At 41.1% G+C, this 27119-nt stretch overlaps 1 protein-coding gene, 1 long non-coding RNA gene and 1 pseudogene across 5 annotated transcripts in view; all 3 read right to left on the reverse strand.

The window, feature by feature from the left end:
• The window catches only part of LOC105468521 (collagen type XIV alpha 1 chain), a 250678-nt gene extending 250328 nt beyond the window's left edge, over positions 1 to 350 (reverse strand). For 3 of the 4 annotated variants that reach the window (XM_071067877.1, XM_071067879.1, XM_071067878.1), the window contains exon 1: positions 102 to 275. The gene's annotated coding sequence lies outside the window, so the exon portion shown is untranslated. Of the gene's footprint in view, positions 1 to 101 lie in introns of all 4 variants that reach the window. The other variant, XM_011718738.2, reaches the window with a different exon arrangement.
• A 2916-nt stretch (positions 351 to 3266) lies between these two features.
• Positions 3267 to 25429, reverse strand: LOC139355763 (uncharacterized). The gene is made up of 3 exons (XR_011606785.1): positions 21438 to 25429; positions 19544 to 19595; positions 3267 to 3564 (listed from the first exon to the last, which is right to left on the reverse strand). It is a non-coding gene; the product is annotated as an uncharacterized lncRNA (long non-coding RNA).
• LOC105468522 (hsc70-interacting protein pseudogene) lies at positions 13871 to 15064 on the reverse strand (annotated as a pseudogene).
• Positions 25430 to 27119: the final 1690 nt, after the last annotated feature.

Here is a 27119-nt window from a genome sequence, read left to right on the forward strand (position 1 = left end):
AACTGCATTGCATCTGCAGGTGGCTCGCTGTCTCCCCTTTTCCTTGTTCATGCATGGACTTCGAAGCCGAGCCGAAGAACAGCAGAGAAAGACGAACTGACCTGTGCTGGGCAAGGTTCCAGCCCAGGTTGGGAGTTCTCCGCGCCTACGGAAAATCGAAGCTCCGCCGCGAGTTGGTCCTTGGCGGCGCACCGCCCTTGCTCTCTTCCCTCGGAGTACCCTTTTTTAATTAGCCTCTCTCTCTCTCTCTCTCTCTCTCTCCCTCCCCCTCCTGCTCCCGCTGAGCTTCCACTCCCAGCCTCCTGTAGCTGCCTCCGCCTCTCCAGCTGGGCGCCCAGGATCAGATAAGAAGAAAGGAAGGCCCGCCGGCAGCCAATTATAGAGCGGAGGGTGGCCGCGGGGGCGGGAGGTGGGGAGGTGGGAGGCAGGCCTAAACCCATAACGCCCCCCACGTTCTCTCCTCCTCCTCTCCCCCATCCCCGCCCTACCAGAGATGTGGAGAAGCCAGCCCGTGCCGCCCGCGCGCTCGCCTACCCCGAACCTGGCTGTACCCCCAGGTGCGCGCGGCAGCCGGCTGTGGCGCGCCGAGAGCAAACCGGGCTTTTTCCCTTCCACTGGGGCAGAAGCTAGTGCAAGCTCCCAAACCAGGCCCCTTGCTCGCTTTGGGAGGTCTCGAGTCTTCCTATTTTCAGGTGCTGTGTGCCCACTTCCCCATTCCCAAAAGACAGACCTTGCCTTCCCGCGTCAAAGACCCTGCGCTCCGAGGGAAAGAGGTATCCACAAGTCCAAGGGCTCTAAAACGCCAAAGCAGCGATGCTCAGACTTTAAGGTGCAGGGGAGCCAGCTGGAGATATCAAAACGGACATTTTTGTAGGTTACAAAAGGACGAATGTAGGCAATTTCGTGTGGTTGTACCTCATAACTTGCCGTTTCCCCACCCACAAAGATTTTGGTTCAAGGAGCCTGAGGTAAGACCAGGGACTCTGCAATTTTCACACCTGCTGGTGGTTCATATCTTTGCAGGCCACTCTTTGAGAGGCTCTACCCTGAGATGTGAAGAACAGAAGGCCACCAGGGCCCTGCGCTGGCTCTCCGGAGACTCGGTCCCGCGAGCTCACCTGCTGGGTGGGGCCTCTAGAAAAGTCAACACCTTTACTTATTTTTGACCCGTAGTCCCCACCGTCCATGCCCGATTTTTCACAGATGTTAGTGGGAAGGTGGGTGGAAACTGAAAATTCTGCAGAACCCTATTTTGTGAGAAAATATTTTCTTGCCTTGGAAAACTGAAAAGAATATTTCACCACCACCAAAGGCTGGTGATGGAGCAAAGAGAGAGGAAAGCAAGTGGTACTCTTAGGTTTCCAAATTTGCCTCCATCATGCCCAGGTAAGAATCCCTATAGAAGGACTGTGATTTGCAAGGTGGTCCCTGCGACATTCCAACTGTCCAAGCTGCGGCTAGCCACCTCCTCTGCTCTCCTCGAATGTGTTATTTGCATCGCCGCGCGTGCTCCGAGCTGCAGCAGGGGTCCTGCGGCTGGAGTGAGTGGAAGGCCCCTTCCAGCCCCACCGCCGCCCCGCGTCCTTCGGTGTCGCTAGGAATTGGCTTCAGTTCAGCCACAGGGTGCGGCCCGAGCAAGGCGCCATTCGGCTTCCGCGCTTCACTGAATGCAATTCTCTCGGGCCAGGAAGCCGGCGCAGCTTTTTAGGAGACCCGCTCCGACTCCAAGGACTGCAAAGGGAGAGCGCCACCTCGTGTCTGTGCGGGGCTTGGGAGAGGCGGGATCTGGAAAGGCACCCATTCAGCCTAGATCCACACGTAGGGACTAGAATTCCTGAAATGCAGTATTTATTCCTGAAGACAACCACCACTTCAGTTAGGTCTCTTTCCCTCTGCCCCCATCCAAGTATCTACAATCCTCATATTCTGATTCCCCTTCTCACTAATAAAAATTTACTCTCGTGTTCATTTTTACCAACATGAAGATGACTAGCATAAGTTTTTCTTATAATTCCCTTTGGGGAGGTAGTTGCAATGTTAGCACAAAGTTTAGGTAAAAGATAGGGGATAGTTCCAATCATTTAATTACAGAAAACTGGCCGGGCACCGTGGCTCACGCCTGTAATCCCAACGTTTTGAGAGGTTGAGGCAGGTGGATCACCTGAGGTCAGGAGTTCAAGACCAGCCTGGCCAACATGGTGAAACCCCATCTCTACTAAAAATATAAAAACTAGCCAGGCGTGGTGGCAGGCGCCTGTAATCCCAGTTACTCGGGGGGCTGAGGCAGGAGAATCTCTTGAACCTGGGAGGCGAAGGTTGCAGTGAGCCGAGATCACACAATCGCACTCCAGCCTGGGGGACAAGAGCGAGACTTCATCTCAAAAAAAAAAAACCCAGAAAATTGGGAATGAGAGGTTGCCTGATGATTTTAAAATGTGAAATATGTGTGCAAAAACCCACAGATAAGCATATTTGCTTGATAAAAATCTTATGTGATGATTTGTATTGATTTAGTAATCATATAAAATGGGTTCCTTTTCAAGAATTCTAACTCATCCTTCCTTCCTCTCCTTAACTTTTGACTTCTTGCATTTCACTTTAAATGTAGAGAAGCCTCAGTTAATGTTGAATCAGAATGGCTGGTTTCAATCAGTTTTCCATTTAGTTGCAGTTGTGTGTGAAGCGTCAGCTTCCAGAGAGGTTATTCAACGCTGATCTTAAGGCCAGTCCTCAGAGTCTGGTGGAGTACTGAGAACTGAATCACAGAAACAAGACCAGAAAACCCCACTGAAGTTTCCCTCCTTCAATCTAGAAAAAAAAAAAAAAAACACCTGCATATGAATATCTGGGGCCTTTTCAAAGATAACCAAAAATTCCAGCTTCTAACAGTAATTTATTTCAGGACACAACAACTCTTCCCCAGAGTCTCATTCCAAGTCTGTGACCTGACTGTGATCCTATTTCTCTCTAAGGACTGCACACACACCTCTGCCCCTTTCTTGTCTCACATTGGTGAGGTTATTTTGCCTCCCTGAACCTAACTCCTCGTGTGTAAAAAGAGGGGATGGCACCCCGTCTCTACTAAAAAAAAAAATACAAAAAACTAGCCGGGCGAGGTGGCGGGTGCCTGTAGTCCCAGCTACTCGGGAGGCTGAGGCAGGAGAATGGCGTGAACCCGGGAGGCGGAGCTTGCAGTGAGCTGAGATGCGGCCACTGCACTCCAGCCTGGGCGACAGAGCGAGACTCCGTCTCAAAAAAAAAAAAAAAAAAAAAAGAGGGGATGGCCAGTGCAGTGGCCGATGTCTGTAATTCTAACATTCTAGGAGGCCGAGGTAGGTGGATCACTTGAGCTCAGGAGTTCGAGACCAGCCTGGGCAACATGGTGAAGCCCTGTCTCTACCAAAACAAAAAACAAAAAACACCCAGGTGTAATGGCGCATACCTGTAGTCCCAGCTACTTGAAGGGGTGAGGCAGGAGGATCACTTGAGACCAGGAGTTCCAGTCTGCGGTGAGCTGAGATGGGGCCACTGCACTACAGCCTGAGTCACGAAGTGATACCTTGTCTCAAAAAAAAAAAAAAAAAAAAGAGGGTAATTAATTATATCTTAAGGGATTGTCATGTGGATTAAATAATAGATGTGTTTATGGACCTAATGCATAACCAACAATTAATAAATGGCAGCTATGTTACCCAAAGTGGTACTATCCCCCTGCCCCCGCTTCTGCCCGTTGCACAGGACTGTACTCTCTTAGCTGCCCCTTCTGGAAGATTCTCCTTTCCATGTTTCTCAACAGAGGTACTATTGACATTCTGGGCGGGACAGCATGACTACCTCATTCCTGGCCCCATCAGCCAAATTCCAATAGCACCCAACCATCTCCTGGGCATTGTGATAACCAAAAAATACCACCACACAAGCTGTAGCAAACCCCAGTTTCAGCTGAACAAATTATTTGCAGTTCTACTCCAACCTCGCTGTAATACCCAGCTGTGATTCTTTTCCCCCAGTCTGGTGTCCATTCTACCTTCATACTCAGCCAGTAAGCAGGCACCAGCTGATAATAATATGCCATACTATGAGCAATAACCATGGCCCAAGTCCTGGACCTCCTTTCTCATGATCCCCTATCCATGCTGACTACCCCATTCCTGCTTCTGGGACACCCGTATTTGCCCCGATCTTACAGTAGCACAGCTGGTAACAGAGGGTTGATGGCCAGCACAGCAGAGTGTCTTCCAGACCGTGCCTCATAGTCAAGGGCCCATGTCCCATCTAACTGACTGATGTCTTTGATGTACCAGCTTTAAGTACTTCGTATCTCACCCTTGGTAGCAGAAGTCTGAATTCCTTTAGGAAATTACCTCCAATCCATTGTATGCAGCTGCAGGGAGGTTGTCATTCAGCTTGCCTTTTTTTTTTTTTTTTACCTATTCCCCTAGTTAGTGGGCATAGACTCTAAACTAAGCCAAAGAGATACTCTGTCCCTTAAATCCGAGTATTAAGTGGTGGGACACAAGGGCAGAAAAAAATGTTTCCTGAATTTTTATCTCGGTTTATCCTAACAATGATGTCTGAAGGAACACTGTCTCCTGATACCCAGATAGCGCTCTCACCTTCAGCAGGAGCATACCACTGCAGTTATACCAGTTGTTAAAATACTGAAATGTGGCCAGGCGTGGTGGCTCACACCTGTAATCCCAGCACTTTGGGAGGCTGAGGTGGGCAGATCATTTAAGGTCAGGAGTTCAAGACCAGCCTGGCCAATATGGTAAAACCCTCTCTCTACTAAAAATATATATTTTTTAAATTAGCCAGGTGTGGTGGTGCACACCTGTAATCCCCACTACTAGGGAGGCTGAGGCAGGACAATTGCTTGAACCCGGGAGGCAGAGGTTGCAGTGAGCCGAGATCACGCCACTGCCCTCCAGCCTGGGCAGCAGAGCAAAACTCCATCTCAAAAAATATATATATATTGAAATATTTTCATATTGGTTGGCAAATAGCTGCTTCTCCAATACCCCAACACCCTGAATGTCCTCTTCCCCACCCCTCCCTGGGACCTCTACCTCAGATCTCCCTTTTGATCCCACAATTGAAGAGGTAGCCTGTAGATTTGCTGCAGGCCTCTAGTTTGCGCTCAAATGTAGCTTCCAGCATTCATTCGGATTGGATTGTCCCTGTGCCACCCTGGTTGCTCAATCTTTTGAATACCAGCCCTGCTCAGAGCTCCAGGACATCTGGCTCGTGTTTTTCTGAACCTTTTGTCTCAGTCCGTGAACATCCCCATTAGCTCCAGATTTGATTTATTTCCCTGTTAATGGAAGAAACTCAACCAAACCAACCTTTATTTCACCAGTCCTGAAGCTGGGACAAAAGCCATGAGACAGCTTGTCCAAACTTACCTAGCGTATTAACAACAAAACGAACACTAGAATTCAAGTGATTTGACTCCAAGGCCAGAGCTTTTTCCACTGTAGTGTGCTGACTTCTTTCCAAACAATACAGCAATACCTCCCATGCTCCTGTAGGGTTTTTGTTTTACGACTGCATTGAGGTCCATCACCCTATTTAATACATTAGCTCTGCAAGGTTAAGACTTATTCAGAGTTGAAAATCACATTGTCTTCTTCTGTCCTTTAGGGTGCTGGAGCCCTCCCTTTCTCACAATTGCCTTTCATGTTCTTGAACCAATAATTAAGACATTCCTCATCTTTTCAGCTCCATGGCCCAGATCAAAGTCATGACCCTAACAGCAGCCAAGTTTTTCATGTGTGACAGCGTCGTATCAGTGTATGCATTCTGCATAAAAGATCCTATTCATAGCACAATAATGCTGGATCAGGTCTAAGAGATTATATATTCAGTCACGAGTGGCATGACAACATTTTGGTCAACAAAGAACTGCATATACAGCGGTGGTTCCATAAGAATAAATTATAACGTCACGTTTTTACTGTACCTTTTCTATGTTTAGATAGGCAAATACTTACCATTGTGTTGCAGTTGCCTGCAGTATTCAGTACAGTAACATGCTGTACAGGTTTGCAGCCTAAGAGCAATAGGTTATACCATATAGCCTAGGTGTGCAATAGGCTATCCCATCTAGGTTTGTGTAAGTACATCCTAAGATGTTCACACAGTAGCAAAGTTGCCAAACAATGCATTTCTCAGACTGTACCCCTGTCGTTTAGCAATGCATGACTGTATGTGCCAAACCCCCTTCACTTTACAAATGAAGAAACTGAGATCCAACGAATTAAATGCCCCATTTAAATCCCCAAAAAGAGTCAGTGTCAGATATTACTAGATTAAATATCATCTGACAAAAAGCCAAGACTCTTTCCAATAATAACAATATCACAATAAGAAAAAGAACTTTTATCGAGAGGCTTTTGGATTCCAGACATGCTGGGAGAACTGATATGGACTATTTCAATTTTTAAATTATTTTATTAAAATAATTCATACATGTAATTTTTAAAGTTATATAATACTGAAAACTTGTAAAAATAATACTGTCTTGCTTTCTAGAAGTATTTTTTACCCTTTTAGGAGTTTTTTTCTGAGACTTTCAAAAATTCCATACTTCTAAATAACACACATGTACTGCTATGTGTCTATTAATCAGTTATATATATATATATATATATTTTTTTTTTTTTTTTTTTTTTTTTTGAGATGGAGTCTCACTCTGTCACCCAGGCTGGAGTGCAGTGGCACGATCTTGGTTTACTGCAACCTCCACCTCCCAGGTTCAAGTCATTCTCCTGACTCAGCCTCCTGAGTAGCTGGGTTTACAGGTGCCCACCACCATGCCTGGCTAACCTTTGTGTGTTTAGTAGAGACAGGGTTTCACTATGTTGGCCAGGCTGGTCTCGAACTCCCGACCTCAGGTGATCCGCCCACCTCGGCCTCCCAAAGTGCTGGGATTACAGGCGTGAGCCATCAGGCTCAGCCCTATTAATCAATTTTAAACATCATTTATATATTTCCTATTATGGCAAAAAGAATAGGCTCTCTTATGCTGCCATCCCCCTTTCTCCTCTTCTATCATCCCAATGTGATTAGATTACAATTTTGGGTAAATCTATATTCAGCATTTTCATTCATATGCTATGCAATTATTATTCATATGGAAGCATCAATGATTATTTTCCTTCTACATTTAGTTTTTCCTGAAGTTAATAAATGACCTTGCTTTTTCATTTTCTTACTTTTCTCTTTGCTTTTTGCTAGTTCTTCCTACTACTTCCAACAGCCTCTCAGTACAGGGTTCCATAATTTACATCAGGTAAATTTTTTTAGACATTTCTCCTTCTTTGGGCAGTTTTCCCTCTTAGAGCCGCTACTTGGTTGTCATGCTGGCCTTTGCTTTTCTACTGTACTTAGAAGTTGCTTTGCCTTTTTCCAAGACTGGATTCTGATTTCCTGGATATGACGGCTCCCTCTTTCCTGGCACATGCCCTTGCTCTGGTTGAGTACATCCTCCAGGAGTTTGATCTAGTTAAAAAGCTGGTTCTACAGTAGCAGGCATGGTGATGACAGCTCTTAGCTATCTGTCTTTTGCGCCAGGCTGCTTCCATTTGAATGGCTGCTGTCCTAGTCAGTTCAGGCTGCTATAACAGAATACCATAGACTGGGTGGCTTAAACAACACAAATTTACTTTTCACAGTTCTAAAGGCTGGGAAATCCAAGGTCAAGACACTAACAGCTCTAGTGCTTGGTGAGGGCCTACATATTGGTTTGCAAATGGCTGTCTTCATGTGTCCTCACATGGTAGAAAGAGAGAGAGAGAGAGATCATCTCTTTTGCCTCTCGTCTTAGAAGAATACTAATCCCATTCATGAGGGCTCCACCCTCAGAACCTAATCGGCTCCCAAAGGTCCCACCTCCAATACCACCACATTGGGGATTTAGTCTGCAACATATGGTTCTTTGTGGGATGGGGGCCAAAAATATTCAGCCTGTTGCCACTGACCTCTATACCTGGGCGCAATTCTCATTCCACAGGTTCTCTCTATTTCTCTCATGTGCTGGATATCCTGTTTTCAACTGTACATGTCTTCCTAGTTGTACGTCATTCCCTCATATTGAATAAGGATATTCCCCAGTAGTATCCTAAGATAGGTGCGTGATGAGAGGAGACACATTTTTCAGATCTTGTGTTTTACCCTCACGTTTCATTACAAGTTTGAGGGGCACAGAATTCTAGCTTAGAAATAATATTCCTTCACAATGGTGAAGGTGTTGCTCCCTTCCTTCCTTCTTGCTTCCTGCATTGTTGCTATGATTAAGAAGCCATTCTGACTTTTGGTCCTCTCTGAGTGAACAGTCTCCCCAACAACCTACTCCTCCTGCAAGGTTATAAAATCTTTTTGTCGCCTATGCTTTGAAATTTCTTGATGGTATGCTTTGATGTGGGTCCAGTTTCATCCATTGTACTAGGTACTCCATAGATTCTTTCAATCTAGCAGTTCACATGCTTTGTTTCCAGAAAAATCTCCTTAAGCATCTTATTAATGAAATCCTCCCTTCTATTTTTCTATTCTTTTTGTCTGGATTTCATTTTTCAGATAATAGACCTCTAAGAGTGATACTGTAATGTTATTACTTTTTCTTTACTGTTTCTTTGTCTTTTTGTTCTGCCTTATGGATTTTATCACCTTACTTTTAAATTTTATTTTAATTTCTTGATTTCCTGGCCTTAAGAGATTCACTCATATTGGCCTCCCAAAGTGCGGGCATTATAGGCATGAGCCACTGTGCCTGGTCTTATATTTTAGTTTCTAATTTCTGTTATTACATTTTGATTTCCAATACATCTATTTTGTGTTTTTTTTAAAGGTTTTTATAATCGTATCCTATCCTTGTTTCATAGGCACAACCTCTCTGAAGATATTAACAATTGTGTTTTTTAAAGCTTTTTTCTCTCTGCATAGACTTTATTTTCCAAAAGACTTCGTCTCCTTGTTTGTTTGGAATTCCATCTCCACATTAGGAACTTTACTTAGATTTCTGCTATTCCTTGGTGGCCTGAGTATGAGAAAGTATTGTGTGGTTCCAAAAAAAAAAAAAAACAAAAAATGTCACCGGGCACGGTGACTCACGCCTGTAATCCCAGCACTTTGGGAGGCCGAGGCGGGCGGATCACCTGAGGTCAGGAGTTCGAGACCAGCCTCAACATGGAGAAACCCCGTCTCTACTAAAAATACAAAATTAGCCGGGCGTGGTGGTGCGTGCCTGTAATCCCAGCTACTCAGGAGGCTGAGGCAGGAGAATTGCTTGAACCTGGGAGGCGGAGGTTGCGGTGAGCCGAGATTGCGCCATTGCACTCCAGCCTGGGCAACAAGAGTGAAACTCTGTCTCAAAAAAAAAAAAAAGTCTGCGTAGAGAAAGAGCAAGAGAAGGTATACAAAATGTTAACAGCTGAATTTATGTAAAGACTGTATGGGTATCCTTTGCACTAATCTTTCAACTTTTCTGTAGTTGTTGTTTTTTTTTTTTAGACAGAGTCTCACTCTGTCTCCCAGACTGGAGTACAGTGGCACGATCTCGGCTCACTGCAACCTCTGCCTCCCGGGTTTAAGCGATTACTCTGCCTCAGCCTCCCGAGTAGCTGGGATTACAGGCGCTCACCATGCTCAGCTCCTTTTTATATTTTTAGTAGAGACAGGGTTTCACCATGTTGGCCACGCTGTTCTCGAACTCCTGGCCCCAAGTGATCCGCCTGCCTTGGCCTCCCAAACTGCTAGGATTACAGGTGTGAGCCACCATGCCCACCCCAAGAATTTAATTTTTCAAAGTAAACTTCTGAGATATAAAAAGAAAGGAGAGCAAATGCAGAGTGGGAGATTGAAAAAGGGATTGGAAGCTGAATGTGAGCCCCTGCTTTTTAGGGTGACCTTCACTGTAGCCCTTTGTTAACAAGCCCCAGGGTCAGTGTCTTTATTCTTTCCTCTTGGGCGGGCAGCTTTCTCAAAGAGTGCACTTCCTGTCCCTTGCCTCAAGGATAAATCTGGCTGCCAGAGTTCTGACTGAACGAGTCGGCTTGAGGACTTTGAAATCAGCACTCCTTATGCATACGGCCTCTTAATCCTCTATTGTCAGTACCACACCTGTACTCTCCACTGCATGGGTTCACTCTCAGGCTCACACCTCCACGTTTTTCCTTCTCCAAAGAATAAACCTCAGTTTTCTACCAACATACAGGAGTGTAGCATTAAGGAGAGGGACTAGAAATTTGCCCTCTTAAACATCTTCCACCCAATCCTTCTTATTTTAGCACCAACTCTTTTTATCCCACGGCTCTGGGCTGAATATCTGTGTCCTCCCAAAATTCATAGGTTGAAGCCCTAACCCCCAATATGGTGGTATTTGGAAGTAGTGCCTGTGGTAGGTAATTAGGTATAAATGAGGTCATGAGGGTCGAGCACTCCTGATGGGACTCATGCCCTTACCAGAAGAGTAGGCCAGCTGAGAAGCATCTCTAGGGGTCTATAGAGTGGTACTACTACACTCTTTATTTTCAGAAGAGGGAACTAGGGTGGAGAGAGGAGATTACCAAGATTACTATGGCGTCTGCAAATGGAGTAAGAACTCAAATGTCACCAAAGCTAATATCCTTAACACTATGCTGATCTATTTCCCCATTCACATTCTTTTAATCAGCTTATTTTCATGTTGCCTATTTTTTCCGTCTTTTAAGGAAAATTACTTGACTATTCTGAAGAAGCCGCAATAATAACACACCCCCCAAAAAACAGTGAAAACTGATGACAAGGATGAAGCATTGTTACCTGTTACCTGTTGCCTATTGGTCAAACCAATATGTTGCTAAAGGAAAAGAAGTGGTGATTGCATTGTACATCGAGCCTAAAGCTATGTCTCAGATTATATCCTGCTATTCATGCTGTTGCTCCCATATACAGCATAGTTCACGGATTCACCAAGGCTAGCCTCAGGCCTCTGGTGAGACTTCCTCCAAGAACTTACACCCTAGAAAAAAATTTGGGGTAATATATAACCACCAAGATATATCCACTAAGACTAAAGAGACACTTAAAATATTAATAGGAGCCAAACTTTAAACCAAAGGAAAGACATCCTAAGGCAACATTTCAAGAATCAGCCTTGGGAAGATTGAAGAGGGCCAGAAAGTCTTCACTGAGGGCATTTTAGATTTTCCAGAGAAATGAGAAGCACACAGAGCTAGAAATAGAGAGAAAACCACAGAGATCTCTTCTCTTAGAGAATTGAAAGAGCAGAGAGACAGAGAAGGCATGAGATAGAAAATCTTGTATGGGTCTGGGTTTTGGAAAATTCTGTTTGTTATGCTGCAGTGAAGTGTTCTGCGAAAATTATTATTTGTTTTGTTTTTAGCTGTTATTCATGTAAGTTGTGGTTCATAGTGTCTCTTCTGATCTATACCCTTTGACGTGTTAATTAATTGATGAAACTTTTGTTCTCAAACTTTTTACTATTTCAATCCAAAACCTTCAGATTTGTCTTAAAATTCACCATGGGCCACTAGACTGAGAATTTCTCTACTCTGCAGTAGCCTCAGTGCAGAAGCTTAGAGGAAACCAAGCTGAGCACTGAAATCAGTTGGCAGTGCCCTGCTCCCTCTGTGACTGTATTCACTTAAAGTTGTCCAGATTATGTTCTCAGGATCAATGACCATTTTATTTGTGTCCCTAGCAACTGGCTTAGCACATATTATCAATCTAAAACATGTTCTCCGAATGAATGAACAAAAGCAAGAATGAATGAGCAAACCACCATATTCCAGCAGAGCACCACGATGGTTTAGAGCTTGTGTTCGTCTCCAGGCTTTGCCCTCATGAGTTGGGTGACATTAACTAAGTTATTTAAGATATGCCTTCTCATTAATTTATGCCACAGATATTACTGCTGGGCTCTGAGTACGCATGGGGTGAGCAAAACAAGTCCATTGGCCTTGTGGAGTTTAGAGTCCAGCTACACAAACACACACTAACAAAACATGAAGTGCTCTGATGGTAGCGCTTTGAGGCGTGAGAGTGCAGGTATTATGCCACTTATTCAGGTAGAATGATCAAGAAGTACATAGGTGAGGAGGTGACCTTTAGGCTGACAAAAAGAGAGACAGTCAGCCTTGAGAAGATATGAAACAAAAGTATTCTGAAAAGAAAGAAAAGCTTTTAAGAAGTCCTTGGGTTTTCAATGAAACAATTGAAAAAAACAAAAAGAAAACAAAGTCATTGGGCAAGAGAGAGCTTGCACAGGCCCAAATTATTTTGAATGAGCAGAGTTTGGTGAAATCAGAAGAAAGAGACTTAAGTCCAGGTAGAGTGGATCAGAGACTTCGTAATCCCAAGACTTTGGGAGGATCACTTGAGTCCAGGAGTTGGAAACCAGCCTGGGCAATACAGTAAGACCTTATCTCTATACACACACAAAAATAATAAATAATAATTAAAAATTAGCCAGGCGTGATGACACGTGCCTGTAGTCCTAGGTACTCTGGAGGCTGAGATGGGAGGATTGCTTGAGCCTGGGAGGCACAGGTTGCAGTGAGCCAAGATCGCGCCACCACACTCCAGCCTGGGTGACAGAACAAGACCCTGTGTCTAAATAAATAAATAAATAAATAAATAAATAAATAAATAAAGAAGGGTGGTATGAGACACAAGAGGTGAACAAGGATCAGACCTTGGACAACCTTGTATGCCAAGGTAAGTATTTTGACTTTATCTTGGCAATGGAAAGTTTTAAGTAAATGAGGGAATTGGCCAACCCGGAGATTCTTATTTAGCTGACCAGGAGCAGGGGCAGACGGGTATTTTATTAGAAGCTTCTCAGTGATTCTAGCACACAGCCAAGGTTGAGATCAATAGTCTCTATATTCCTGCAGGAGCAAACCTGCTTTACTCACATCCTTCACCTGCTCTGATCCTCCCAGTGGTGGCTCCTTCAAACAGAATATGGTGTAAATATATTGGCTTAGTAATCAAGTTCCTCCATGTCTGCCTTAGCCTAACTTTCCTGTCTTATGTCCACTCAACTTCCTAGACAAACTTTATAATGTAGACTAAGGGTGTGAGTTTTGACATCACACAGAGCCAGACATGTTACTTTATCCACATTGTAGCATGGTAGTTATAGTTACCTCTTATCATGTTTAGGAGATTTAATTTTATAATATCTGGAAAGCTCTTCACCTATTATTTAGTAAGCACTTCCTAAAAGTTTGCTCTTGTATTATTCCCTGATCCCCAAATAGAATTTTCCTAATTCTGCCCTTTGTCTGATGTTAAACCATATGAACACTTTTCTATTCCCATCTACCTAAACAGAACCCACCCCTCCTTCAAGTTCCTGCTCAATACTACCCCAGGTAGTACTTATCTTTGGCTCCTTTGATCCCTTATAGTCATTATTGTGTATTTTGGAAAATATATACGTATGAATTTGAGAGAGCGCTTCTCTCAACTCTGCTTTTTAGAGTATTTCTTGTTTTGGTGTTTTTTTGTTTTGTTTTGTTTTTGCCTCACACTAATAACTTTTGTTTCACTCAAATTAGAGCAATAATCTTCCATACATATCTTCCCTGTCCAATTCAAAGAAAAAAAAATCCAAAATGATTAGTAAAGAAAAATATAAAACTTAACAGACCCTTAAATTTGTTTTAAATATTTTGAATATTTAAAAAGTGTTTAAAGTTTATAATTCCTAGTAGGAAAACATTGTCTGAATGAATACCCTAATGGTAAACCACTGTAAAATGCTTCAGCTGCATTTGGGGGAGAGGGGTAGGGATTATCTTCAAAGCACCCCAGCTGTCTTGATGAGAAGGTCAGAGGTACACTGGTTTGTATTATTGCGACATCCATAAGGTGATCTAGGTTGCTTTTCCTTCAGCAAGGGCTTTATTTATCAGAAGGGCATTACGCTTGACCTCCAAATTTGGCTGACAATTTACTGATGAGATTCATAACCTTTGGGTTGCTCTGGTATTTTGACATATTTGCTGGGTTCTGAGCCACATCCTGGAAGGCCACCATAACTTCTGGATCCTGCAGGGCTGCAAGAACCTCTGGATCACTAAGAATTGCATTGAATCCAGGCATGGCCCCTCCCATTCCAGGCATTCCTCCGGGAAAATTACCAGGCATTCCCCCAGGAAAGCCGCCTGGAGAAGAGCCATACTGAGCTCCTGACTGTCGTCTGGCTTCTTCCTCCCTCTGGGCTCTCTCATGCTCTTCTCCAGCCTTCTTAACTGTTTCTACTCTTTCTTTGATCTCTCGCTCTTCACGTTTTCGCTCATACTTTCTCCGATGTTCTGCAATTTTCTGTGCCCTAAGTTGAACTTCTTTCGGCATTGCACTGGCATCTTCATCATAATCCAATTTACAGGCAAGGGCAAGATCATGGGCTGCTTCTTCCCAGTGGCCTAGAAGTCTGTATGCTTTCCCTCGCCACTTGTAAGGCTGAGCTGAATCAGGGTTTATCTCAATGGCTCTGTCACAGTCTCAGATAGCAGCATTTGGCTTCTGTAATTTGACAAAGCCACTGGACCTCTTGGCATACAAAACAGCCAAGCAAGTATTCAGCTTGATGGCATCTGTGAATACGTCAATGGCTTTCTGGAGCTCACCATCATTTAGGGCTTCAATAGCAGCCACTTTTTTATCATTTGCCTGATCCATCATCTCCTCCGTTATCTCTGCATTTTCATCTCCCATTTCTTGAGGAGAATCCGTGTCTGTTTCAATCACACCTTCTTTATCAATTTCTAGATCACTTTCCTCACTTGATGGTTCGTCTGCCTTTAAGTCTTCCTCCACCTTCTTACTATCAGGTTTTTCTTCCTTGGTATTTTCTTCTGATTTAGCTTTCTGAGTAGCAGGTGGTACTTTACCCCCCATGCTCTCCACCCACTCTCTCAGGAAGCGCATTTCCTCGGTGTGCAGAACGCTCAGATCCTGCTTACACATTTTCACAAAGGCCCCAAGCTCGTTCACTTTGCGGGAGTCCATGGTAGAGAGGTGGTGGGCGCAGCTGGGGGACTACGGCCCTGTTCCAGGCCCAGGCGCTGGCTCCGCGTGACCACGCAGAAGGGGGCCTAGAGTGTTTCTTTTTTGTCTGCCCAGGTGGAATGCATGCTTCCTTGGAGCATGTTCATTCATAACGCAGTGATTAAAAGCACAGATTCTTGTGCAGAATTCTGGCACCACTACTAATCTTGGGACAAGATGCTTAACCTCTTTGTGCCTGTTTCTTAGTATGTTAAATGGGAATAGTAAGAGTACCCACCATGGTACTCATGGGCATGTGTAACTATCAAATGAATTAATCCATCTAATTTAATTAATCCCTTCGAGCCTCCAGAAGAGTGTCAGGGACACAGTAAGTCCTCACAGTTAACTAATGTTAACTGTGCCAGATACTGTTCTGTATCTTCCACTATTTTTATTCCAGGACTTTGGGGTAATGAGGCCCTAATATATGTGTGCATTTAAAATTCATTCCTATGAAATTGTATAGGTAAATATACCAGAAATAAATTGTATGAATATTTGCACAAAAATGAGTCCTAAATGTTCAGCTAATAATGAGAAAAAGGCTGGGCATGGTGACTCACACCTGTAATCCCAGCACTTTGGGAGGCTGAGGCAGGTTGATCACTGAGGTCAGGAGTTCGAGACCAGCCTGGCCAACATGGCGAAACCCTGTCTCTACTAGATATACAAAAATTAGCTGGGTGTGGCGGCACACACCTGTAATCTTAGCCACTCAGGAGCCTGAGGCGGGAGAATCACTTGAAACCAGGAGGCAGAGGTTGCAGTGAGCCGAGATCATGTCATTGCACTCCCACCTGGGCGACAGAGAAAGACTCCATCTCAAAATAATAATAATAATAATAATAATGAGAAAAATATATGTTTCTGACTAATTTGTAATGGCACTTTTATTCTCATCTCCATCAAAAGTTCACATCAATGAACACTGTGGGTACATTATCAGAATTAACAGAATTCTAATAACTTTGACATTTGTACCCTTAGAAGCACTCAGGTTAATGTAGCTCTGCAAAAGTCTATAATCTGATGCTGTAGTACTGCACACATTCTTTATCCTGAGTATTAGATTGCCATTATTTAAAGCTGAAAGAGTGACATCCTTGTGAAATGTTTTAGTCAAGATAATAAGCAGCACAGTGCCTTGCTCATAGTAGAGGTTTCAAAAAGGCTTGTCAACTAACATTTTATTTCAGCAGAAATCAAAAGAAGGGGTCTTAGCTGGCTGAGGAAGTCTTTCTGCTTTAGTTTCGTCTGTATGGAAAACACCTATTATAAGCCTTTTTTAGAGAAGCAGATGTGCAAATTATCAACTCCAACATAAGATCTTATTCATAATAGGGACTTGGTAAATGTTTGCTACGTTGAATTGAACAAAATTAATCAGTTATGCCTCTTCCATCCTTCCCATGTGGCTGTCATCAGTTTTAAGGCATCTACCTAAGTCCACCTGTGTGCCACATGCTGCAACCAAGAGAGCAGCTGGCAGAAGGCTCAGGGACCATTCACTTACTTCCGTGTTCATCCATCCCCTTTGACCTGCCCGATGAAATTCTAGGTATCATGGATACACAGCAAAAAAGTTCCTTCCATCTGGAGTTTACTCATGGAAGAGACTGACAGAAAACACGTAACAGAGAAATATATAATATAACGTCACTGGTTAGTGATGGAAAGAAGGTTAAGACCCAGGGGTGAAAGTGGACACAAGCTGCCCTTTTAGATGGGGGGGGTCGAGGTGACTGAGGAGGGCATTTAAGCAGGCAGCCACCCTTGGAATTAACTGGAGGAAGAGTGCAGGGAGCCAAAAACACAGTCTCTAGGGATGTTGGAACAGCTAGGAGGCCTGTGGGGCATAAGAGGAAAGAGTAAGAGTGAGATCAGAGTGGGAAGAGGGTCCAGATGTCATAAGTATCGTAGCTGGGTCCAGATAGCATAGAGAGACTTTGGATTTTGTTCTGCGTGAGTAAGGGATTTCTGAACCGGACAATGATATGGTCAGATTTAACTATTAAGATGCTCACTCAAGGCTGGCGTGATGGCTCATGCCTGTAATCCCAGCACTTTGGGACGCCGAGGCAGGCAGATCACGACGTCAGGAGTTCAAGACCAGCCGGCCTGACCAACATGGTGAAACCCCATCTCTACTAAAAATACAAAAAATTACTCGGGCATGGCGCCTGTAATCCCAGCTACTCAGGCTGAGGCAGGAAAATCGCCTGAATCCAGGAGGTGGAGGTTGCAGTGAGCCAAGATAGTGCCAATGAACTCCAGCCTGGGCAACAGAGCAAGACTAGGTTTCAAAAAGCAACAACAAGAAAAATTAGCCAGGTGTGGTGATGCGCACTTGTAGTCCCAGCTACTCAGGAGGCTGAGGCAGGAGAATCGCTTGAATCCAGGAGGCAGAGGTTGCCGTGAGCGAAGATCGTGCCACTGTGCTCCAGCCTGGGCAACAGAGAGAGACTAGGTCTTAAAAATAAGAATAAAAATAAAGATGCTCACTCAAGCATCCATATCTGACTTTCTCAGAAGTTTTTCTTACGAAAGTCTTACTTCCAGGAGTGATAATAAGAATAATTTTTATGAGATAGCCATTTCACTTTCAAAGCTTCCTGAAATAAACTATCATGCATGATTTTTGTCACAAACCTATAAATATAGGAAGAGCATGTAGCATCATCCATTTAGAAAAAGAAATGGAGGCATGAAGAAATTAAATAAGAAAAAGGATACTTGTGATGATGTAGCCAGTCCCTAGGAGGCACTACCTCACCAGTATGAGGGTCAACGTGCAGCATAATTAATTGGCTTGTTATCTCAAATGACACAAAACATTTCCATTCAGAAATCCAGAGGAGGACCCAGGACCATAAAGGGTTAGATATATTCCTTGCTTAGAGGTATTCTGCACAGGGACTCGGCCTGAAACTAGAGGAGAGATGATGATGAACCTTCAGCTCATTCCAAACCTCTGTGAAGTGAACCTGCCAAGTTTGATCTGTCAGCACTTGTGATAATGAAATAATTTATGAGGGTCTGTGATGATAGAATTGAACATGATTTAAAAATCTTTCCTTACTACACAGAACAAAAATGCACTTTCCACTGAGAGATTTCAAATCAACAATCGAAATAAATGTATCCGTCTGATCTTTGGAATGAGTTACATGTAGCATAGTTGACTAACTACTAGGGACCAATTAGTATTCATTGGTAACACTGGAAGGACTTTCAGTTATTTTATTGAACACCTAAACACAACTGTATCTTGGAGAAGAAAACAATTCTGTTGATGAGGATGTAGGATTCTACTAAACCTGAATCATGTTTTAGAAAAAAAGTTGTCTTTCAAAATAGTAAGTATAGTGTACATATTGGTACAATTGAACTTCACAATGAAAATGACTGTTGGTCATCACCAAGTCTGGGGGGCTAATTGAAAGAAAGAAATTGATTTGGATGACCTTACACAGTCTTTCCTGTTTTAATAATTCTATGTTGTATGCAAGTGGAATTTTCCTGGAGTCTCAAGGGTATTCTTTTTGTTTTTCCAAACTTTTTTATTGTACAACAGCAACCACTTCTACACACAGTTGATCTTATTGGTGTGGCATTTTCTTGCAAATTTGCCCAGAAAAGGGGCTGTTGTGATGTCTTCAGAGTTCATAATTTCTTGGTATCCACACTAAGTTTTGTATATATTTTTACCTGGTCACTTCTAGAAAGACCCGTCAACAAGATCAATTCCAAAAGAGTTGAAGCTGTAAGATTCTTCATCTGGAGTTAGTTAAGTTTTCTATAATGAGGTAGTGGAAAAAATAAGAGCTAATTCCAGCCAGAGGACACTCATTCAAAATAATAGAATCATCCACTGGAAAGTGTTTGGGAGATCATCTCTATTTTCTGTTTCCAGGCAAGACATCATCTAAGCCATTTCAACTCCTCAAACTACTTGCAAAGTTCTGGAAGGCTCCAATGAAACAAAACCACATTCTCTGCTCCCTTTCCATTGACAGCCTCATTATTGGGAAGAGCCTTTCATTTCTGGAAATCAGATAGCTCTACAGAAGACAGAAACCTACACCAGACTGATTTTGCCAAGAGGTCAAAAAAAAAAAAAAAAAAAAGCTTGTCTATATATAAAATATGGCTTTAAGTCAAAGTTGATGAATTTAAAAAGATACTGAAATAGTATTGAAAAAGACTAACACTATTCCTGCTTAGTATCGAAATGCTTCATTCAGATTTATATGATTTTTAAATAGGTTTTTATATTTTCAGCCAAATAATCCATGTTTATTATGGAAAATTACAAAAGGGAAAACAAAAGAAAAAAATCACTCATAATTCAACCTCCCAAGCAGCTACTGTTAATAATCACTTTTGTATAAAACAATTTCCTCTCTATGAAAAAATCTCCATGAATGGTTTGTAAGGATGGGCTCATACTTTTTACAATTTTTTAACTTTTTGTACTCACTGGCCATTGCACCACCATCTTTCCATGTTTAAAAATAGATATCTACCAACACCTGTGAAAAGAAGGGAAGAAAATTAAAAAATGATAGCTAGAAATAGATATCTATATGATAATTTTAATTAATTTTAAATTAAATGTATTTGATGTTTCAGAAATCACTTTAGACTTCCAAGTCTGGTGAAACTAGGACAGTCTGCATACCCTTAACGACTTCTCCACTGAAGCAACCAAAAAGCTATATAACATATTTAAATAGGTGCTTTCTAGATGCATTGTTAACCTAGTGAGAAAGTTTTTAAAAATCCATAAAGGTCAAAAATTAGTAAAAGTCTCCCGGGAATCCAGAAAGGTGCACAAACACTCAGGCGTGCTTTTGTCCTGGGGCATCTGCAAAACCCTAGAGACTGAGTTTTGCTGTGACAGCATCTCAAGCTCAAGGCTAGGGCCTCCTAAAAAGGAATTTTTCCAGGAGATCCCTACAGAAAGCTGGCAACGTAAACAGTCATACCTTCCATGAAAGTGAGATTCAGAAATAAACCTGCTCTCAGAGCAAACAGTAAATAATGTATTTATTTATTTTTAATCTCGGACCTGGATAAATAAATGAGGAGAGATTTCCTTCTGAGATGTACAGCCCTAACACAGCCTTCATCCAGGTTTGTAGCCTGAATTCATATGATGTGTGTGAATTTCAACAGCTCATGGCTAAGAATTATTTTAAATGGGTTCCAGGTTGATATTGGTCCTAAACACCTAGCAAAAGCAAATTCAGTACTTTCTAGAGGAGCTCACTTTAAACATAGGCCTTGAACAATTCCAAGTATAGTGTTCCAAGATATACAAATAACGTGATGTTTTAAAAAATCACAAAACCACGTAAGGAAGTAAGACACTATAAGCAATAGCCAACGGAAATAAAGCAAGTGGACAACAGACTCATATCTACAAAGACTTTAGATAAGAAGATTCATAAGCATGCAATAAGTTATGTTTAAAATATTTAAAGAAGAGAGAAAATTGAAAATATGAGTAAGAATAAAAGATTATTAAAATAACAGCATATCTGGAAGAAAAAAGGAAGTTTCTAGAAAAGAAAAACCTAGTACTTAAAAAAATAAAAGTTTAATGGATCTAGAGAATAGACAATAAATCCTATGATTTTACAAGTCAGAAAGATAGCAAGATATAAAATGAATATACAACAATCAATAGAATATCCATCATATAAAAACAAACAATGGAAGAGTGAATCCCATTTACAATAACAATTACAATAGAAATAGCCTTAAGACATTTTTAAAATCTACATGAGGGGAAAGTTAACACTTCCAAAAACTTAACTTGTGAACTTAAACAAATACGCAGAGAATGACTCAATGTCATAAAAATGTCAGTTCTCCATAAGTTAATTTTCAGATTTAATAAAGTCCCCATAAAAATGCCAAAAAGATTTGATTATCTTAAAATGAGATAATTTAATACTAAAATTTATATGAAAAAAATAAACATGCATGATGGTCAGGAAAACACTGAAAAAAAAAAAAGAGCCCTCAAGGGACAGGTGGAGGCAGAAATCTCTGTCATACTCAAATATACCAGAAAGCCATTATAATTACAAGATTATTGTACTAGTGCATGGACAGATTACTTAGTGGAATAGATTACAAGGCACAAGTATATATGGAAGTATAATGCATGATAAAGTCGACGTCTCTAATTACTGAGGCCAAGATAGACTTTTAGTAAATGATGTTAGGTTAGGACAATTGAAAAGCCATATAGATGATAATATTGTATCCTCATAGTCCACACAAGAAAGAAAACCCCAATGGATAAGAAAACTCATTATAAAACTGAAGCCATGCAAGTATTAGAAGAAAACACAGATAAATACCTTTGAAATCTGGTGATGAAAGGCTTTCAAAACATGTCTAAAAATCTAGATACAATAAAAGATTCATGAACTCAACTCTATAAAAATTTTAAAAAATTTTAAAGAACTTTTGAATGACACAAAACTCTGTAAACAAAAACATAGACAAATGATGAACTGGGAGAAAATATTTTCAACACATATTGCAAATAAAGAACTAAAATCATTAATCTGTAAAGAACTTGTAAACATCAAGATTAAAGAAGGACCAAAACCTTATAGATAAATGGGCAAAATACATGATGTAGACAATATACCCCCTAAAAAGATACAAAATGTTCCTAACACTTATGAAAAGATCTTCTATCTCATTCGTAATTAAATCCAAATGAAAACGAGAAAAACATTTCACATCTATCAAAGTGGTCAAAATTAGTACATACAATGATATACTCTGTAGGGTAATGAGCACTCTTAATATATAGATGATGAGTGTGCAAAATGATGCAATCTCTGTGGACTGAAATTTGGCAATATCTAACAAAACTCCATACACATTTTATGCTTTGACCCAGCAACCCGACTTCTGGGAATTTGCCCTGAAGTTTACTTTCAACAATATGAAAATAAATATATACAATGTTATTTATTAAGACATTATTTGTAATTGCCAAAATACTGGAAACAACTCAAAAATTGGTATATAGAAAATTGACTGCACGAATGATATATCCTTGCAACACAATACTGTGCATCTTTTTTAAAACAATAAGGAAAACCTATATGAACTGATATAAAATGATTTCCATGATTTATTTATTTATTTTGAGACAGAGTCTCACTGTGTCACTCAGGCTGGAGTGCAGTGGCGTGATCTCAGCTCACCGCAACCTCCACCTCCCAGGTTCAAGCCATTCTCTTGCCTCAGCCTCTCAAGTAGCTGGGATTACAAGCACCGGCCACCATGCCCAGCTAATTTTTGCATTTTTAGTAGAGACGTGGTTTCACCATGTTGGCCAGGCTGGTCTCGAACTCCTGGCTTCAGGTGATCCGCCCACCTTGGCCTCCCAATGTGCTAGGATTACAGGCATGAGCTACTGCACGTGGCCCGATTTATTTTTAAAGAAAATAAGCAAGATACAAAAGCCTGAATGGGAAAAGGTGTCGTTCTCTGAGATCGAAAATGCCAAAAGAGTCTAGAATAAGAGGGAAATTAAAAATACTGTTTTGGGTCCGGAGCGGTGGCTCACGCCTGTAATCCCAGCGCTTTGGGAGACCAAGGTTGGTGAATCACCTGAGTTCAGGAGTTCAAGACCAGCCTGGCCAACATGGTGAAACCCTGTCTCTACTAAAAATACAAAATTAGCCAAACCTGGTGGCACATTCCTGTAATCTCAGCTACTTGGGAGACTGAGGCACGATAATTGCTTGAACTCAGGAGGTGGAGGTTGCAGTGAGCTGAGATCATGCCATTACATTCCAGCCTGAGAAACAAGAGCGAAACTTTGTCTCAACAGAAAAAACAAAAAAAACTGTTTTGAACTAATTAAGCTTCAGATGCCTTTGAATTCTTAATTTTAGTATGACCTAATTTATTGATATTTTCCTTTATGGTTTACATTATTTGTATCTTGCACAAGAATTAAAATACACTTTAATTCTTTAAAGTGTATTTAAAGTAATGCCTATTAAAATAATGCATATTAAAATAATGCCTTCTAAAATTATTTTTTGTTTGTCTTTAATCTGAAACTAGTTTTAGTATGATGTGGCGATTAAATTTTACAATTATTTCTCCAAATTTATTTACTTAATACGTATACAGTATTTTATGTGTGTGGGCACCTTTCTGCATTATACAAATAGTAACATTAAATTTTCATAAATACATAGCATGCTTATCCCTGTTTCACAGATGAGAGAATAGAATTTTGAGAGGTTAAGTAGCTTACCCAAGGTCACAAAGGAAGTAAGCAGTAGAGCCCAGGATTTTATCCCAGACACTTTGGCTCTGGAATCCATGCTCCTGGCCCCTAATGAATAGCCAATTGTTCCAGCCAATTGTTCTCCTATTTCTCACTGACTTGCAAGTGTGCCAATACCACGATTTTTACTGTGTAATATCTTGTTTCCCATAAAGTTCCACCACCTAATAACTTTAGCATCCAGTAATGATTCTTGCCTAAGTCAATTTTTACTATGTTTGGAATCCTATATTCATTGCTTCGCATTCTACAGTAAGGAAGGCTATACTCTTAATATATATTTATCTATCTACCTCTAGATCCATGAATTTTTTATTTTTTTCAATGAACTCTAATACATTACTATAATAATTTATTTTGATTCTCAAATTATTCCATATTTGGCCAGTGGAACCGCTTCAAACTGGCTCTGTGTCCTTTTTGACATGACCTCATCCATTTTTGAGCAGTTCTTTTACTTTCTGGAACAAGATGTCCCAGGCTTATCTTGTATTTTCCTTTTCTCAGTCCTGGAATCAGCTATTTCTCCAAAGTGGTTCCTTTCACTGGGGGAGAGTATCTAGAAACCAAGCTCTGAACATTGTCCCTCTTGGGACAATGTTGCCTCTAGGCCCTTTGCAGTTCGCTACTACAGGGCTTCTCTTATAACATTATTCTCTCTCCTTTCTCCACAATCAGAAACATAACTTCCCAAAACATCAATCTATTCCTCCTTTGCTCGATCATACAACACACACAAGATAGTTTCAGAATTGCCACACTCATACCATTACCAATAATAAACTCACTAAATACAATTCAGGGTTTCTTAGTAGTTATTTTCTCTTTACATTGGTGATATTTAATCAGAGGATGAGGTAGATAAGTTATTTGGATTATTCTCATTTTCCTTTAGGGTATGGATATATTATTCAATAGAAATATGGTAATGTTTGTTTCTGTTTGTATTAAGATTTAGGTTTCATGCCCATCCATGTTGCTTTAATTTTGTGTTTTGATTATGCAAAACACTACATAGTTTATGATAGTCAAAGCTATGTGCTGCCATGTACACTGCCTCACACTGCCACTACTGGCACACACATGAGTATGGATCCTGCTGCCACCACCCCAACAAAGCACTTTTGCTGGCACGCTCCCCCACCCCATTGGAGTGTGGTTGCCAGCAAATCAGGAACACTCCTCAGCCCCTCCAATGCAGCAGGCACTTAACCTCGAGGGGCAAGAGAGCAAACCTGTGGGGCAGGTCTTAGCCCCGCAAGGTTAGAGCACACAGCCCAGGAGTGCTGAATTGAGCCTTGACCCCCTAAAATCATCCAGAAACAAGGCCAGTCAACTAAACCCAACTTATACCACAGTCAAACTCTGAAGGACATCAAAGAATATAAAAGTAAACCCATAAAATAAAAAAAACCCATCCAAAGGAAAGCAACTTCAAAGATTATCCACAGAGATAAGAAAGAACCAGTACAAGAACTATGGCAACTCAAAAAGCCACAGTATCTTCTTACCTCGAAATGACCACACTAGCTTCCCAGCAAAGGTTCTTAACCAGGCTGAAATGGCTAAATGGCAGGCATAGAATTCAGACACTGAAGAGCAATGAAGATCATCAAGATTCAGAAGAAAATCAAAACCCAATCTAAGGAATCTAAGAAATCCAATAAAATGATACAAGAGTTGAAATATGAAATAGTCATTTTAAGAAATAACCAAACTGGCCAGGCATGGAGGCTCACGCATGTAATCCCAGCACTTTTGGGAGGCCAAGGCAGGTTGATCACTTGAGGTCAGGAGTTCGAGACCAGCCTGGCCAACATGGTGAAACCTCATCTCTATTAAAAATGCGAAAATTAGTGGGGTGTGGTGGCACACAACTGTAATCCCAGCTACTTGGGAGGCTGAGGAAGGACTGCTTGAACTGGGAGGCAGAGGTTGCAGTGAGCCAAGATCACACCATTGTACTCCAGCTTGGGCAACAGAGTGAGACAAAAAAAAAAAAGAAAGAAAGAAAGAAGGAAGGAAGGAAGGAAAAAAAGAAAGAAAGAAAGAAGGAAAGAAAGAAAGAAAGAAAGAAAGAAAGAAAGAAAGAAAGAAAGAAAGAAAGAAAGAAAGAAAGAAAGAAAGAGAAAGAAAGAAAGAAATCCAAATTGAGCTGAAAAAAAACTTAATACAAGAATTTCATAATACAATCAGAAGTATTAACAACAAAATGGACCAAGCTAAAGAAAGAATCTCAAAACTAGAAGACCAGTTCTTTGAATCAATTCAGAAAGACAAAAATAAAGAGAAAAAAATTTAAGAGAATGAACAAAACCTCTGAGACATACGGGATTATGTAAAGAGACGAAACCTGTGACTCATTGTCATCCCTGAAACAGAGGGAGAGACAGCAAGCAACTTAGAAAACATATTTAAGGATATCGTCCACAAAAGTGTCCCCAACCTCACTAGAGAGGTTGACATTCAAATTTAGGAAATTCAGAGATCCCCTGTGAGATACTAAACAAGACACCCATCCCCAAGATACACAGTCATCAGATTCTCCAAAGTCAATGTAAGAGAAAAAAATCTTAAAGGCAGCCAAAGAGAAGGGGCAGGCCACCTACAAGGCGAACCCATCAGGTTAACAGCAGATCCTTCAGCAGAAGCCCTACAAGCCAGAAGAAATTAGGGGCCTATATTCAGCAGTCTTAAAGAATATAAATTCCAACCAGAAATTTAATATCCAGCCAAACTAAGTTGATAAATGAAGGAGAAATAAAATCTTTTTAGACAAGTAAATGCTAAGGGAAATTGTTACCACCAGACCTGTCTTACAAGAGACCTAGGAAGTACTAAACATGGAAATAAAAACACATTTCCAGTCACCACAAAAACACACTTAAGTACATAGATCCTTGACACTGTAAAGCAGCTACACAATCAAGTCTGCATAACAGCCAGCTAACAACATGACAACAGGTTCAAATCCACATATATCAGTATTAACCTTGAGTGTAAACAGGGTAAACATCTCACTAACGGCACAGAGTGGTAAATTGGATAAAGAAGAAAGACTCAACTCTATGCTGTCTTCAAGAGACTCATCTCACGTGCAATGACACCCACAGGCTCAAAGTAAAGCATTGGAGAAAAATCTACCAAGCAAATGGAGCACAAAAAAGAACAGGGCTACTATTCTAATTTCAGACAAAACAGATTTCAAACCAGGAATAATCAAAAAAGACAAAGAAGGACATTATATAATGATAAAGTATCCAATTCAACAAGAAAACTTAACTTTCCTAAATATATATGCACCCAACACAGGAGCACCCAGTTCATAAAGCAAGCTCTTGGAGTGCTACAAAGAGACTTAGATAACCACACAATAACAGTGGGCCACTTCAACACTCCACTGACAGTATTAGACCAATCATTGAGGCAGAAAACTAACAAAAAAAGATATTCAAGACCCAAACTTAACATCTACAGAACACTCCACCCAACAACAACAGAATATACATTCCTCTCATTCTTATATGGCAAATACCCTAAAGTTGACCACATGCTCTGCATAAAATAGTTCTGAACAAATTCCAAAAAACCAAAATCATACAAACCACACTCTCACAGCACAATAAAAAAAAAAAAATACTAAGAAAACCTCTCAAAACCATACAATTACATGGAAGTTAGCCTGCTCCTAATGACTTCTGGGTAAACAATAAAATCA

This window comes from Macaca nemestrina, chromosome 8 (genome assembly GCF_043159975.1).
Source record: "Macaca nemestrina isolate mMacNem1 chromosome 8, mMacNem.hap1, whole genome shotgun sequence".
NCBI lineage: Eukaryota > Metazoa > Chordata > Mammalia > Primates > Cercopithecidae > Macaca > Macaca nemestrina.